Source organism: Dipodomys ordii, unplaced genomic scaffold (genome assembly GCF_000151885.1).
Source record: "Dipodomys ordii isolate 6190 unplaced genomic scaffold, Dord_2.0 Scaffold152, whole genome shotgun sequence".
Lineage (NCBI taxonomy): Eukaryota > Metazoa > Chordata > Mammalia > Rodentia > Heteromyidae > Dipodomys > Dipodomys ordii.
The window spans coordinates 754,081-765,664 of NW_012267368.1; the positions used below are offsets into that span (position 1 = coordinate 754,081).

An 11,584-nucleotide genomic window follows, 5' to 3' on the forward strand; every position below is an offset into this window, starting at 1 on the left:
CTGGTAGGCAGCTTTTCAGTAGAATTTAAAATTCTAGGGATTTTGTGTTACGTTCATTCCTTGCCTTTGCCATCTTGTCTGTGTGGATTGATTTTCCATGGCATCTCATGAGTGTCTTTATGGCTGTGTCTGCTGGATGTTACTTTTCTTAATATTGGCCATAAAAAATACTAAAAAGAAAAAAAAAAAGACGTCGCAGACGGCATGTGGAAAACCAGTTGGAAATTCTTATGTGAAATGTCATGTCACAAGAATAGCACAGGTTTATTTCTGGTAATTAGGTGTGCTCTTTAGACAGCTCTTCTGTATGAAAAGAGTGCAGAAAGATGAGATTAAAAAAACAAGGGAAAGCTGGACAGATTTAATATTTCCAATGAGAGAGTCAGCGATCAGTAGTACTTTTTTTTAGCTTCTGTTTTTCCAAAGCATTCAGCCATTGCTACTTACTCATTTGCATTTGGGTCAGTATCCTAACATGAATGGAGTGCTTTTTTTTTTAATTGTCAGCGAATGGAATATTGATTCTGTGTCACAAAGGGAAAATATAAATGCAGGCCTTTCAAAGATGACCTCAATCATGATGTTAGAAAATTGCTAAGTGTTAGAAACCTGAAGTACAACACAGGCAATAAACAAAGGCTTCTGATGGGCATTGTAAAAATCCCTGGACTCTGTTGATAATAGGAAAATTGTATCAAAATGGCAGGGTCAGTTACAGCTCGTTAAAGTAATAAGACTAAAGCTGGACACTAGTGGCTCATGCCTGTAATGAGAGCTACTCAGACGGTTGAGATCTGAGGACTGCATTTTGAGGTCACCCTGAACAGGCAAGACTGTGAGACTCTTATTTCCAATTAGCCACCAAAAAGATGAAAATGGAGCTCTGGCTCAAGTGGTGGCATGCTAGCCTTGTGTGGAAAAAGCTGAAAAACTGTACCCTAGCCCTGATGTTAAGCCCTAATACCAACACAAGCTCTATCCTCTCTCTCTCTCTCTCTCTCTCTCTCTCTCTCTCTCTCTCACACACACACACACACACAACAACAGAACTATCTAATACTGAATGCCATATGTCTGGAAGGAAACAGAGTCAGTTTTGAAAATAGCAAAAAGAACCTTCAACATGTCGAAAATTGAAAATAAAATTCCCATTGGGGCAATCATGGTCTTTGAAACAAATCTATCTCCTGAATTCCTTAAGAATACCAAATTTTAGCCGGGCGCCGGTGGCTCACGCCTGTAATCCTAGCTACTCAGGAGGCTGAGATCTGAGGATCGTGGTTCAAAGCCAGCCTGGGCAGGAAAGACTGTGAGACTCCTATCTCCAGTAAACCACCAGAACACCAGAAGTGGCTCTGTAGCTCAAGTGGTAGAGCGCTTGCCTTGAACTGAAGAGCTGAGGGACAGCGCCCACGCCCAGAGTTCAAGCCCCACGGCCGACAAAAAAAAAAGAATTCCAAATTTTGTTGAAAAAGACAGAATCATTCTATCTCTTTAAATGGATGGTTTTGAAAAGTGTCACTCCATGATACAGGTAGTTTGGTTTCTGAGTATGGTGTGTAGTTTTCTTTTGTGATTGTGGCCTGTCACTCAGAGTTGATTTCTTGCTGATGGTATTTTAATTGAAAGTTGTATTTTGTATTAAGTTCCTTGAGCTCTGTCCTCTTTCTTTCCTTTGAGCAAAAAAAATCATTATTTAGGTGTTATATCATAATTTTAAAGCAAGATATGAAGTTCTTGATAAGGAGCAGTGAGGAGACAAACTTTATTATCAAAGTCAATTTGTTTCACAGCTATTGTCCAAAAGAATATCAAATGGAAGCATTCAGGTTCCATTGAGGAGAAAATGATACTCTTGTGAATGAATAATTACATTAATAGCAGACATCTGAAAATTCAGAGCAATCGAACCTTAGTTATTCTCTAAGCTGTTTGTTAGCCTGAGTTCATTGGGTATTGAATCACATAGGATCCAATTTTCAATGTGATGTTTTCACTTTACTTTTCTTCTGACTTTTGTTTTTCTAACACTCTTGTCCCTTGTACTAATTTGTCAACTGTGTATTTATTTGACCAACTGTGTATTTATTTGGGGACCGAAAATTTAAAACACACAAACAACCAAACAAAAAAACATTTGCTTTCACTCATCTGCTACAGGCAAATTACTGAGCCGAGTGTGGAACCATGAACTCAAAGAATAATCTCTGTGGGGGCGGGGCGGGGGGAGGAGGGAGATGAGCATTGCTAGCAGGTCAAGGATTCAGACCCAGACACCGTTAGAGCACCATGCACAGGGTGCTTTTGTAAATTACAAGTATAGTTTATTGGCATCGCTCTCTAGAATGAGAGGAAATTCAAGCCAAGCACTGGTGGCTCACGCCTGTAACTAGTCAGGAGGCTGAGATCTGAGGATGTCGGTTTGAAGCCAGCCCAGTCAGGAAAGTCTGCTAGAATCTTGCCTGATTAACCATCAAAAATCGAGAACTGGAGGCGTGACTCAAGAGACAGAGCATCAGCCTGGAGCTACAAAGCCAAGGGATAGCACCACTCAGGTCCTGAGATCTAGCCCCAAAGCGATGCACACATGCGCACATTCACAAACATGCACCAAGAGGAAATTCAGACTTATTTTTGGTAGAGGAGACAGCCTTGAGCTGACTCTTAAAATCTGGGTCATGTATGAGAGGTGAAGACAGAAGAAAATTCTGTCAGATCAAGCTAACAGATGAAGTGCCTAGACAAGAATGTATATTTCGTGGTCCTGTGGTTATAAAAATGCAGTAGTATAGAGAAACAAATTGAAGTTTAACAGAGACTCTGCTTAGAGGACTGAAAACAAACAAAATCCCCAAGCTTAGTGCTTGACGGTTGTACAAAGATGGAAGGCAAGGCCCTGACACGGACACTTATACCCCCTCCTGTCTCCTCTTCAGCCACAGATGGTAGAGGACATAGTGTCTAGTATTGAGGCCTAAAAGCAGAGGGGGAAGCGGTAGAGTGGACTCCAGAAGGGTGAGCTCTGTGAATCTCTTTCTCCATAACAACAAAAACATCTGAAAATTTTGGGGCCATTATTAATTAGTCAGTTTCCATGCCCATTTGTCTGGAGCAAATCATTCCAGGTTGAACACGTAATATGTACCAAATCTAGATTTTAGAACTAAATTTGCTGGATAATGTGGCATCACGTAGACATGGCCGATACAGAAAGAATCTTGGCCAAAGAGTTGGCTGGGGTGATTGGTAAGCAAAGCCATAAGGAGTTGAATTTAGTTTTCCTACGCTTTTTTTAAAAAGTGAGTCACTAGAACAACATCCTGACCTCACAATAAGTCACCAACAAAAGCACATCTTTATTTTTTCTCTGGTTTTTCGTTGCAGCCAGGCAAGGCTTTGGCTGTATTATAGTCATCAGTAAGAATTCCCCAAATACCAGGCAGCATACCAACAGCTGCATGGACGATGGACTGAGGATGGATTTCAAGTCCTGGAGGGCAGACTTAGTCTCCTTCTCTTCTTAGGCATGCTGTACGGCACCGGAAGAGTTCACTGACCCATATCGGTCTCAACTGCTTTGTTTCTCAGCACAGAAAGAAATCTCTGGCTGGCTTTGTTTGTTGAGGCTGGCAGCACACAAAGCACAACCCGGGAAACTGGCCTTTGCAACATGCCGAGAGAAGTCTTTGGCCTGGCTGCAGTGTTGTCTACAACTCTGAAAGCCAGCATCCCTGCTGAGGCTTATACTGACTGTTTACATGTGAAGGCCAGATAAAACCATGGTCATGTTCCAAGTCAGCACCACCGTGCCTGCAGGTCAATAAGCGCTATTTACCTTTAGCAGTGACCATCGCAAAGATGAAAATTTTAGATGTGAGTATTGCCTAGATCATACCCATTTGTCAGTCAGACTAACAGCCTGACTCTCTGTGCATATACTCACTGGAAGTGGAGCAGATATTTTCTTTGGCTTTTACCCCAAAATACAGTCACACAGTCTTTTTGCATGCACACCCAAAATCAACCCTAAAAAGCCTGGGATAGCCAGCAGCTTGACCAAGAGCAGATGTAGGCTTTTGTGTGTGTGTGTGTGTGTGTGTGTGTGTGTGTGTGTGTTTAAAAAGCTTTTCTCCCATCTCAATAACAAAATAAGAAATCCTGAGTGATTTATAAAGACAGCAAGAATCAGAATAATTTTCTCTAATCTTTGCCTTCACTTTTCAGGATTACTCAAATAAAAGCCATTATCTAGAACCTAAGGTGGGGAAATTCAGCTATACTGTTGATATAGCATGCTTTTATTCACCTATTGGTTATGTTAGCCTAGAATGAAAACTCAACATCTGGAGACAACATCTAAGAATATCGTACATTTTTTTCTGGCACCATTATTATGCTTAATATGTCTCTAAAACTTTCCACACAGCATAAAGAGGTTTGTGATTCTTCAGAGTGGATGTTTTTAATTTTCCTATGTTTAGAAAATAGAAATTTCTTAATATTGGTAGTTAAAGATCTTTGGATGCCCTTTTCATTTCTCCCTTATTGAAATGAATGGAGGATCTGAATTATAAATTCCACTAAACTAAGGCTCTCTTTCCTTCTGTGTATTCTTGCATTGTTTGTCAGTCAGAGTCTATGATGGCAAGGAGATGGGCTTGGGTTCGAATTCTACTTCTGTCATGTGCTAATTATGTGAGTTTGGGCAGCTTAGAGTTAGGTAACAACTCTATCATTCTTTCTTTTCCCCAGAAACAAGTTGAATATTTAAAATGTTTATGATACAGGCATCACTCCCTTTACAAGTGGACTTTTTTTGTACAAAGCATTAATGTAGAATTTTCTTTATCACGAGAAAAGGACAAGCAGTATTTTATCAAATACAGTTCCTCAGTTTACAACTGGCATATGGATTTCTACTCTAGTCTTGAGTAAAACAAAGAGCAGAATCTTGCAAACACTGCCTGCCCACATACTCACAGGGGGTCTGATCTCTGAAGATATATCCGACGGCTATGGGACAGCTCACCAGTATCCTTTTCTCCACCGCTGTGTCAGAGGAACAAGTTTCCTTACCCACTAAATAAAACCAGCTCATATCAGAAAGAAGTTTCCTCCAGCAGAGTGACCTGCTCACCTTTTGTGCTGTGATTGCACACGTACTTAGGTGGACTGTCTTTCTCTTGTTTCTATGACAGCTGCGTTGCTCGCTTTAGTTTAAATGATTTTGTTCACACCTTGTGTCTGGTGGGCTAAAGGCAGGATGGAATAAACATATTTAAGTGGCACACAGAATTTGCATTGTCTTTTAAAAACTGGAAATGACAAGCTGTTTGTCTTCCAAATATGCGCTTAGAGCAGTGTAAGTACAATCCTTCCGGTGACAATGGCCACAGGCCTTGGTGGCTTGCAGAGGTGTTTCTGGAGTGTCACGTGAGGCAGGCGCCACTGTGGTTCTCCAGAGAAAACTAGAGGGTTGCAGAATCACATGTGAGTGGAAAACTTCTTTTTTTTTTTCTTCAAACTGCTTGTCCACTGCCAAAGACAGGGCCTGAAGGAATCTCTTGATGATTGATGGTGGGTGCTGGATATTCAGCATGGGAACCACTGAGTCCCTGGCTCTTCCTTGAAATTTCACTCAAAAGTAGGCTCAGCTTTGACACATGATTGATATCAAGGAAGTCAATCATCTCTAGCTCCTGGAGGGTCAATAGCTGCTGCTGGTTGGGGGTATAAGATACATACATACATATATATATATATACATATACACACACACATACACACACACACACACACACACACACACACACACACACACACAATTAGTTGCCAAACAAGAGAGGTAGATTTTGAAGATGACTGCCACAGAGGGTGGCCTGATGTATTGTGTGATGTCAGCCACAAAGTCCACATGGACCTTCCCGATATGTTAGAGGTGGTCAGAATCACCACACTGGAATGCCTCTTAATCTGATCAGTTTGCGTCAAGAGGGCATTTACCACATGGATCACATTGGATGGCTCAGCACCTGCTTTACAGGCATTGAGAGTGGCTGTGAGACTTTCTACCTCATCGATCAGCACGAGCACCAGGGCTTCTTTATCATCCATCAAGTCTTGGATCTCCTGGAACATCCTAGTTACCAGCTTGCTGCTTGCTGCAAACCACTTTAGAAAACAAGCTGTGGTTGTTTATTGCAACTGTGAAATGGTCAGATAGACAGTTTCTGGTCCAGCACCTTACACAGGGAGGCCCTTCCAGTTCCTGATGGATGATGCAGGTGCACCCCTCAGTTCCAGATGGCAAGGTTGCTGACAACATTCGTGTCTGAGGACAGTAAGGTGGTCACCACATAATTAAGGAGATGTGATTTGACTTCCACATCATATCCTAGGCAATCCCACAGCCCACGGAATTGAGCTGCAGGTAGAACCCTGTGATTTGCTGCAATATTTTCTGTCTCTTCCTCCCAGCTTTCACTGATGGGGCCATCTTCATTCAACTGGAATGTGTGAAGTGCAGTGGTGCATGCATTCAAATCAGTGGGCTGAAGATCTTGTCAATTCTGTGTCAACAATAGTCACAGACAGCACATCTCTGGTCAGTAAAAGGATCACCAAACTCAGTCCATGTGTAATCTTTCAACACCGTATTATGCCTGTTGAGAAGCTTCCGTACACTTAGCTTTGTATCTTCTTTTGTCGCAGTGCTGTGGTCCTGCTGCAGGATCTCCAAGTGGCCCGGGTGAGTCTTGGCCAGGCAGGGCAAGACCTGCTTTAGGTCCCCAAGCCTCTGGTCGGCTCTTTGAATTCTCCATAGTCCTGAAGTGTTCTCTGCTGTTTCTCTTATTCATCCATTTGAGACATCACCTTTGGTTTTGTCTAGTAGATCTTCACGTTCCTCTTATACCTAATACAATGTTATTCCCTTTGTAAGGTCAATTCAACATCCTCTTGCTGGATGTAAGCAGAGTTGGCCGATCCCTTCTTTGGTTCATGCTCTTAACAACACTATTTCTGCCATTAAACAATTTTCTATTTATTTGGCCATGGTCTGTTTCATCTAGCAAATTGCTAAGCTGCTTGAGGCTTAAGATCATCTCACTCATCTTTTAAATGCCTGGAAATGAGTAGGGCTTTGTTTGTTGTTCATGTTGTTTTGTTTTTAACCGATGGGACACAGAATGAGACTGGTTGGCTTTTTCTGACACTGAAGTCATGAAGTTTGTTTCACTGGCACTTGGTTTAAGCTCAGTGTTTCTCAATACTGGTTGCCTATTAAAACCACATGGGCATGTTGGACCAAGGGCCAGTGCCTGATCTGAGAGATTCGGATGGTCAAATCTCATCTCCACAGATTTATTTTTAATCCCAATTGAAGCCCAAAGGTCAGTAAAAACAGTATCAAACACTTGCATAGTTCTCACAATATGTGGCGTTATTTCAGCCACTGTTTTAGCTCCTTTTCCTTCACTCATTTAGATGTTCTTTTGAAAGCCATGGTTGAGAGCCATATCAGGAGTTTTCAAGCACTGTTCAGCTCCCTTTTTTCATTAATTAATAAGACCTTTTTTTTTCCTTCTGTGAGTAGCAAGGTTGATTCCAACCACAGTCTGGCAAGATTGCAAGAAAACAATCTCTGAGGTTGCTGTAAAATCCTGATATGTAATGTTAACACGAAACCAGTTTCTTTCAGCAAAGGCCGTGGGCTTTCTTTGTTTGTTTGTTTTGTGTTTAATTCAATAGGGGAGCACTGAAACCTTCCCAATGTGTACAGTGTGATGAGTTGTGGTTAAACCAGAAATATATTTCAGTGACTGAAGGAAAAATTTGGATTGCCAAGAATGATGCTCAACATTAGGAGTCACTTTTCTCCCAAGACAGCACTTTCTTAACCAATTTGCCATAAACATTTGTCTTTGCTCACTGGGGTTTTTCACTTTTGAAAAGAAAGGGATAATTTGATCTGGCATCTTTGTAATTATTTAAAGGAAATATAACATCTGGAAGGAAAGGAGACTAATGAATGAAGTAGAGCAATAGTGTAAGAGATTTACTAAAAATGGCCCTGAGTTAAAATAGCTAAATCTGAACATTTGTAAATGAACATTTTATGTCTCATACCTAATGGGTATTTTCATGCAAAACACACAGTCAGTATAAAAGAGTTTGTTCTTGCATGAAAGCATATTTTCTAGGTTTATTAAGGAGCATTACTCATCTGGTTCAGGCCACCCACAAGACTACTTGAAGACTCCTCTTGGGTTTTCATGTTGCTTTTCTCTTCCTTGACATCCATTCTTCCTACCTACTGGTCATCTGTCTCATTCCCTCCATGGTCACAGGGGAAACCAGGACGCATTCGACAATGGGAATAGAATTCACCTGACCCCTGGTTGGCACAGAAGGCAGATGGGATCCAAAAGTGTCCACATTGCTAAGATCTGTGATTTGTAGCTGTCCTTGTAGCCAAGATCTGGGTGGCACAGGGGTGGGGGTGAGGTAGAGGGCGGAGTTCCTTATTTCACAAGAGAGGTGTCTCTGATGTTTGTAGCTCTGAAGAAACTAGGGGAAAATGAACTAAATACAATCTATAGCCAAAATCATATGAAGTGAAGAAAACTGAAATTGTGTTCCCTAAAGTCAAGAACAGACAAAAGTGTCCATCATCCTTCTTTCATTCAACATAGTACTAGAAATACTAGTCAAAGTAATAAAGCAAGAGAATAAATACAAATGATGCAAATAGGGAAGGAAGAAGGCAATTATACCTGTTTGCTGATGATATATTCCTGCACCTCATAGATCCTACAGGCTCAACTTCTAGATCTGACAAACACCTAACAGGATTCAAACTAAACACTGAACTGGGGGGAAGCAAAGGAAGGAGTGCCATTGTCTAGTAGAGAAATGTATACATTACGTGAATTGTGAAATGGTAACCTCTCTGTACAACTCCTTAAAATAACAATAACATTATATTAAAAAAAGTAAAATAAACACTGAAAAAGTAAGGTGTCCACAGTGCAAGACAAGAATTAGCCATTTGATACCAACCATTGGGTATCAATAAGAACCAACCTAGGTTAAGTCAGGTGGCTGGAGATGGGGAAGACCATGGCCACAAGCAAGCTAGAGACTGCAACATGGTCACACCCCAACAGAAAGAGAGGAAGGATCTTGTCATAGCTGCCTACATTCAAATTTCTGTGGCTATTACACAGACAAATATCAGCTCTGGTATGTCCTAGAGTGGCAGTAGGGCTATGAAAAAAGGGAATGAGCCAGGTCCAAGTTCTACAATTGAGAATAAGGTAGATATGTCTTAAAAATAAGGGAACTAACCAGGTGCCTTTGGATCCCACCTCTAATCCTAGTTACTCAGGAGGCTGAGATCTGAGGATTGTGATTTGAAGCCAGCCCAGGAAGCAAAATCTGTGAGATTCTTACCTCTTATTAACCAGCAAAAAGCTGGAAGTGGAGGTGTGGCTCAATGATAGAGTTTCTTTCTTGAGTAGCAAAAGCTAAGGGATAGCACCCAGGCACTGAGTTCAAGCCCCAGTATTAGCACACACAAAAAAGGCCACTGGTTATTAGCACTTAGACACAAACTGAGAAGGAAGCAATTAAAAACAGGGTTCTAGGTTTCAGAATCGGATCATATCCTTTAATGGACTAGGTTCCATCTGTAAGTAGTTAATGCAGGTAGAAGACAGGTGCAACCCTTGCAGTATAGAGAGATCTTATTTGCTTCACTCAGAGTTCTGATATTGTGTGGATCCAGTTTTTGCAATGGCTTAGTATTGATTGTAGAACAAACCGTCTCATGAAGGCAGGAACTTCTGCAAACAGGCCTTAGTTATGATCTATTCTTCTCATTCTCCTTATTATATTTTCTTCTCCAAGTCCTGTGCCTACTTACTTTTCATTACTGAGCCTACAGTTCCATAATCCAGACAAATTAAATTGTAGTCTTCATCCGATAGTTTACAATGGCCCATTTTGTGCTGCTATAATGCACAATGTCTGAGCCCAGGTAATGTAGAAGAATTGGAAATTCCTTCCCTTCCCTTCCCTTCTTTTGTGCTGGTCTTGGGGCTTGAACTCAGAGCTTGGGTATTGTCTCCGAGCTTCTTTTTTGTCAAGGTTAGTGCTCTTGAATCACAGCTTTGCTTCTAGCTTTTTGGGGAGGGGAGGTAGTTTGTTGGAGATAGGAGTCTTATGGACTTTTCTTCTCAGGGTTGGCTTTGAATTGTGAGCCTAGCTCTTAGCCTCTTGCTAGGATTACACACATGAGTCAATGGTGCTTGGCTTTCCAGATTTATTTCTTAAAGTTCTGGAGGTGGACCTAAGTCCAAGAGTGATAGGTCTACATCTGGACAGGATCTTTTATCTTGCCATGGAGGCTTTCTCTAATGGTTCTAGTCCCGGCCATATTTCTCTGCCTGGATCCCGGGCTGTTGTCAACAGAGCAATTGCTTTCTGGGCACCTGCAGAATCAACATCATGGGGACCCAGCCTTGGCTTGTGGCTCATGTTTTACAGAGAAGTAGAATGAGCTGAACCTCACTCAGGATTCAGGGAAGAAAATCTCAAGGTGCTCAGGGCAGTCATGCGATTTTTTCAGTGTTCTTTCCGGTAACCGTGCTTTTAAGATTCTTCTCAGAGACTGTGTTACGAAACACCCTTAAAGATCTCTGAAATGCCTCAGCAAGTTTTCTCCCATTGTTTGGAGCAGCAGTGAGCTTCCTTCTATAGACATTAGTATCAGCATAATATTTTCTCCAGAACACATATTGTAATTCTTCAGAGAGCCAGGCCAAGAGTTTTCTAAATCCTTCGTTGTCCACTGTGTTCAGTCTGTCCTCCCCAAAGTTCTAAGCACAGAGGGATCCATGCCAAGTTGTTTGCCACTATAAAGCAAGAATGGCCTTTTCTTCACAATGCCTTGTTCCTCATCCCCATCTGCGACCTTAGTAAGGGCCCTAGCAATCCATGTTTCTCCCTCATTTCTATAATGACTCGACCATCTTAGCCTCTGCCTACATTTGTTTATGTCTGGGTCCTCAACAGACATCCTCATCCTCATCCTTGCTGAACCATTGATGTCAGTAACCAATAAAGCATTTCTTAGTTTGCTTCTCTGGCTCGTCTCTCATCCATGACCTAGTTCCAAAGCTGCCTTCACATTTTCAAACACTTGATACAGCAACAGCCCCACCAATTTTCTGTTAGCCCAATTTTCTATGCTGCTTCTATAAGGTTCCTAAAACTGGTAATTTACAATTACAAAGGCTGGGATGGCCAAGGTTGTGAGGTTAGAGAGCATATGGGGTGGGGGGAGAGAAAGTGAAAGAGCAAGAGAGCGAGAGAGCAAGAGAGAGCAAGAGAACGAGAGAGAGGGGGTGGGGAGAGACAGAGAGATAGAGTTCCAAACTCACTTTATGTTTTTATCTAGTTAGTTTTGGTCCTGGGGCTTGGACTCAGGAACTAGGTACAGTCTCTGAGCTTCTTTGTGCTTGAGCCACAGCACCATTTACACCTTTTTCTGCATAGTTGATTGGAGATAAGAGTCTCACAG

The 11,584-nt window shown here is 41.7% G+C and overlaps 1 pseudogene; it reads right to left on the reverse strand.

The window, feature by feature from the left end:
* Positions 1–5,308: 5,308 nt before the first annotated feature.
* On the reverse strand, positions 5,309–10,004 carry LOC105997738 (annotated as a pseudogene).
* Between the last annotated feature and the right edge of the window lie 1,580 nt (positions 10,005–11,584).